The sequence below is a fragment of the Dermacentor variabilis genome, chromosome 2, assembly GCF_050947875.1.
Source record: "Dermacentor variabilis isolate Ectoservices chromosome 2, ASM5094787v1, whole genome shotgun sequence".
Lineage (NCBI taxonomy): Eukaryota > Metazoa > Arthropoda > Arachnida > Ixodida > Ixodidae > Dermacentor > Dermacentor variabilis.
In genome coordinates, this window is record NC_134569.1 from 78,359,666 (window position 1) to 78,365,710 (window position 6,045).

The window sequence follows — 6,045 nt, forward strand, 5'->3', positions numbered from 1 at the left end:
GTACATCCCAATGAGAATCAAAAATGAGATGAAATGACTGGCGAGTTTTTCGAGTTTTCACCTATGCCTTCGCTATAGTATACTGCCGCACAACTATTTAGAAAATGTAGTATGGCCATTCATATGACATTTTAAAGCATGAGCATGCATGTTGATCAACGAATGTACTTTTCTATATCTTTCCCGCTAAATGTAAGCAGGTGCGGTGCCACTACCGGTGGCTGTTGCCAGTCTGATCCTTCCCTATTTTCCTAACTGTCCATTGCATATGAGCGTTTTCATAACAGATATTCGAATAATAATGTGTGCGTGTTCGGCTAGCACTTAAATAAAATGAAATGTTTATTTCTCTCACACTTAAAGTAACCAGCAAGAGAGTTCATTATGTAAAAAAGAGAGGCGAGGCGTGCAGACAGGATACAAGAGTAGAGAAGTGGACAACATGAACCCCTCTCTTTTTTGCATAATGAATCCTTACCAACTAGCTCAGCTTTCTGTCGTTCTCAGCAAGAGGGGACGCAGGGCAAAAACCTGTTTTGATGTCACTTGAACAACACCGCCAGCCGCCTTTCATGGCATGGCAGTAGCTTCCCAACAACCGAGACCTCGACCTGTAGCTTCATATAAGCGCAAGCACCAATGAGTCGAGCAGACGGGCTGGACCGGGTCGAACCAGGCTGGAAGCTTTATGGCCCGGGCCTGGTAAAGGCCAAGTTTAAGATAACCGGGCCGGGCATAGGGCCCGGGAAAGCGTCCCCGTGCAATGCTATACTAAATTTCCCGTGAGCTGCGATTTCTTTTGCCTCCGTCAATACGTCACGCAGTATTAAGCGTGAATTAGCATTGGCAGTGGACAGAATGACTGAGACTCCCGCGGACATTGCTGAGAACAACGGTTTTTAGCAATTTCAGTTGTTATCAAATACATTTCAGCGTCCTAATTATTATCAGCACTTCCACAGATGACACTGACGCTTTATCGGGACCACAATCTGCGCTTCAGGCTCTCAGCGCAGCAGTTTTACTGGTATCGTGAACAGAATGGTTTCTTCTACGTTGTTTATGAGTCTCTGCAGCAGACTTGCCGTGTGTACTGTTGCTTTATTTCGAACGTGTACAATCTACAAGTGCGCAACCAGTCTGCGGCGGTTGCTTGATTGTTTATAAGGCATCTTCACTAAGATTCCCTGACTACAGGCGTGTGTGTAAGGAAGGGGAGAAAAATTGTATGCATGTGCGATTTATACGCGTTTTATGCAATATGCGCCTTGGTTTACGTCATCTTTTAGGATCGCGTGGAAGTACCAAGTGTCGCAGGTCTATACGGCCACTACCATACGCAAGAAGCATTGTCAGCTATCGAAGGACCGTCTGCACCGGAGATTGCCAAAGATTGCCAAATATCATGACATGAGACTGTGGCGTCCTCACGCATGGGATTTCGTCTGCCGTAGCGTTGCGATAGGTAGTGGGTTCGCGTTTATCAGGTGAGCAGCAATTTTATTTGTGGCGTTGCGTCTTCCCTGTAAGACTGGCGCCCAGTCACCAAGAGGTATTGAAAAGTGGAAACATGTAATCTTGTGAGCAGACATTCGTGCCAAGCATTCTTTCCGTTGTGATCGATGATGACTCATTAGCATGTAGCCTGGCAGCTTTCTATTTGTACTTCAGTAATTGTAAGGGAATTAGAAAAGTTTATGTGCGTGTGCATTCGTTACAAAACGTGAACATCTGCGTGTAGCAGTAAAATGTGAGCCTGTCTGGCTCATTTAGCAAGTGCAACATGCGTGCAGTTGGTTAACATCGAGCGAGAATGGTAAAGAGGACTGAGGGGCTGGATATCTTAGTAACAACCTAAAGAAATATGGCACGTTTTATTGAGCTGGTTAATTAACAAAGAAGAACGTTAAATTTGCGACAAAGTTCTTCCTCTTAATTAAGCAAAGGGGAAAGGAAAATGCGAGAAAATGCAACTTTGCATTTGCTCGACGCGCGCAGACCATAAAGAGTTTGCCGTAGCTGCGCTACGGCGACTTTTCTAATCTGTTATAGCAAATTCGTTGTATGACAACGATTAGCATCAGCTAGCCCCAGTGGCAGTTCCGTTTGATCAGGTGCTGTTTTCTCGACGTATGACGCATTGTTTCCCGTCAAGGTGAGCTATACTTACGAACCCACACACCTGCGGCGTTCTGATGGCCACAAATGAATAGGCATACGGACTTCCGCTGCCACGGCAACCGCGGCCGTAAGTTCGCTTTCGCCGCGGTGCACTATACGACGCAATGGCTAAATGAAAAGCGAAGGTCACGGAGAGAGCGAGAGAAGCAGCCGAAGGATGTCCACGCATGGTTCCACTCCCTTGTGACCGTCGCACTCGCCAGTCAAGGCTGTCGTCTCCGCCGTGAAAGCCAATGCAAGCTTGCTCGCTCATTGCGCCACCTGCAAGGGGGCAACCCAGTCGACTCTCCCGTGACGCTTTTGCTACACGTCCGCTTGATATCACCGGAACGCGTTTCCTACGCATTGTCTTTCCCACCGTCCACTCGCCGGCACCGGTATTCGATGGATGCGAACTGGAAGCGGTGTTTCTAGAGTGTTGCCTGTCGCTAGGAGAATTTCGACCTACTTTCGCTTTCACTCAAGCGCGGACGACGTTCCGCGAATTGGTGAGTGCGATACTTCGCTCGCTTAATTTACGACGCTGCGCAGTTTCACACTGGCGTTGCATCGTAACAAGTGTGCCTGTTTCGCGGTTTCAGTTTGTAGGCCGTTCTGAAGCTGCTCAGATGCTCCACGCAGCTGTTGCGCGCTGTCAACACCCTCCTCCTCCGCTTCGTCGTCTTCTTGCACGCGATGCGTTTATTCATTGCAGCGGGCCGAAACATTAGAGCCGTCGACTGGTAGAATCAGGAAATCAATATCAGCGCCTGAACAATTCTTCACTCGGTTCGCACTGAACTCGAGAACACGTATTTATTGCAATTTTCACGAACGCATCCTTCAATATATATATATATTCATTTTATTGAAACTGCCGCCCGCACAGCGCAAGCAATTTCAGTAGCGGCACATCCTTTTTTTTTTTTTTGCTTACTTTCGTTAGCGTCTTGTTCGAGCCAACGCCTTGGTAGCGTCAAGAATCTGGCGAACACCAGCAATAAATTAGGGGCGACATTGCTTTATTTTATTTTATTTTATTTTATTATTTTTTGCAGGCTGTTGCAGTAGCTGCAGTCGCAAGAAGAAAATTGCACATCTCGGGGCAAAGACTCTTTAACAGGACGTCCTGTGGATGCCGATTGGGGAAACACGCGTGTTGCTTGTTTTGCTCTCGAAAGTATTCAGAAAATCTAGCTGCGATATACGACCCCCACAAAGGGATAAATAATAAAATAAAATTATGCGGCCATTTTCCGGTATATGCAACAAAAATGCTTTGGCGTTACGTTGCACCTGATTGAGGTCCCGAATACATGATTTAAAACGCCTTCACCACATTGCAAAGTGTCACAAGTTGTGTGGGCATGTGCATTATGATGTGCACCGAGTCTGTACAAATGGTCACAGAGACCCGGCGACTTGGGGATACTGCAGTAATGGTCTCGATGCTTTCTGCGTCAGCGACACACACGGCCATGTGCAATGTAAGAACGCAAAAATGCTTGCTCGGGCCCAGGCTCGAGCAAATACTTTGCGCTGACTCAGCGCTTGCTTGCTGCGGCCAGTAATCTGCAAGCACAGTCACGAAAGTAAACAAATGGGCACATGCTTTCCTCCGGTCATGGTACGCGTTGAACGTCATCGATGCATGCCCTATTGGCGAATTCGCTTTCGTGGGTCTTTTGAGAAGGAATCCTTTACGCAAAAGCGTGAAGAAGCGTGTACTTACATCGTCGGCTTTTTTGTAGGCAAGGACTTCTTTGGAGGTTACACGCGGGTTTGTCATACGTGGGATCTGGGTGCCTGTCTGACCTCCTGGTCTTTCAGTAAATGTATATACATATGTCATGTTCGTCGACATGGTCTTCTTTCGTGTCGACTTTGGTTGACACCCGTTTCTTTTTGTTGTTCCCTGTGCCGTTGTTTGTTGTTTAAAAACAAGCATGTTTTATTCATTCGTTCATTTATTCGTGAAAGTGTATTAAATCTTATCAACTATACTATTTGGTGAAAGCAGAGGCTGATATAAAAGAACGCCAATTTTATTCGGCTGACACTTCGGTTGTTTATGACTTATTTGATTGTTTTTACTTACCCGGCAGAGCATCATAATTGTGACTTCGTATGTAGTAAACACCTCATCATAATAATTTTATATGATTTATGATACGCTCAGGTTAAAAAGGGAAGTACTTACAAAACGACAACAGAGTGCTAAAGTGCAGTGAGGGACAATGACAAAATAGTAGACAACGTTGGCCAAAGGTGATTCAGAGAGGCACTAATTACCATTAATTTACGTACAATCTAACTATACAAATAACCGGCTAAGTAGCGAAAAATACTAAGGGCTATAAGAATAGAGGTTGTCTATATAAATGTTAGCCCGTGATTTGCAAATAGCGTCGTTATTATTAATAGCTGCAACATCTCCAGGAAGGTCGTTCGACTCGTTGCTTCTGCAAGGAAGAAAAGACAAAAAAGTTTTCGTATGACATGATTCGATTCTGGCGATGGTGAATACGACTAGGCATATACTGTGGTCGCGGAATCAATTCCTCACGTAGCACAGTGTAATGGTGCGACTTATGAAACAAAGCTGAACGAGATATTTTGCGGTGAGATTCTAACGATGGCAAATCAACATTACTTTTCATAACTGTTGTTCTCACAGTTCGAACGTAGCTTTAGAAAATAAAGCCAATGGCATTGTGTTGCTGTGTTTATGAGTTAACTTTCAGTTTTAGTGTGGAATTAGTGTACGTGTGTGGCTGGACATTGTGTTATTATGATTTGCAATTGACTTTTAGTTTTAATGCGTTAAGTTAATTACTTCTTTTTAGGAGTAGCCGGCACCAACTAAACGCGAAGACATCTCCTAGTACCATAGAATAAAAAAAGCCAACCGAATTGTTCTTCACAAGTTCAAGAAACTGAGTAAAATTATCATGACATGAGTCCCACACGGCTGTCACTTATTCTAAGTCATGGCATGTCAGTGTGGTAGAAAGCAACTATCCTAACTTGTACGAGCAGAAGAAAAATTACTACGCAAGTAACCAACTGTCCTGTTCGCGCTATTATTTACATAATTAGTGTGGACAACCCAAATAAGATTACTTGTAATCTGACTACCAAAATATTTGTGATCGTTTCGCACTCTGAAGTACTGCTGTTTCGCCAATATATGGGTGAACAAGTATTGGCGCTAGACACAGGTTCTACTCTGCTTCTGCTATTGCTTGATTCCCTTGGTCACACTTAACGCCAGTTCAAAACAGTAGCGAGGTCGCAGGAGGCTTGAAGAGTGAACTTGTCGGTAGATATCTGCGAGAATTCTTGAGAACTGCACGGAAAGACGCTAGAGTTATCTCATTTTGCCCCGTCTGTTCGCGCTGTTCCAAAGTGTTATCATAGAATGTCAGTCTGCGGGTACTTCGAGTCGTCGTTATTCTTTCTTTTTAAAGAAAATTACGCATTCATCAATGAACAAACGAATATGTTAGAAGTATTTCTGAATGAAGGTTGTTAATACATATGAGAAATAAGAGCGAACCTAACACGGAGCCCAGCTGCACACCTGAGTGTACCTCACTGATCGGAAGGTTGTGGCCGTTAGCATTAACACATTGTGAACGTTACTCAAAAAAAAAAACTCAATTCATTTCAAGAGGTGAGAGTCACTGTTAAGTCGATTTGGGTAACATAATAAAAGGCGGCAGTCCCGTTTGAATTATCTTGAGTCGTATGGGGGAAAAATCCAATAAAGAAAACTATATAGAAACGCGCAAAACCAAAGAAATTACTAAAGACCGTCACATGCCTTCCATTTTTTATTTCTCGCTAAGCGAAACAAATAAAACCTCAATAAAAGGGGCCTTG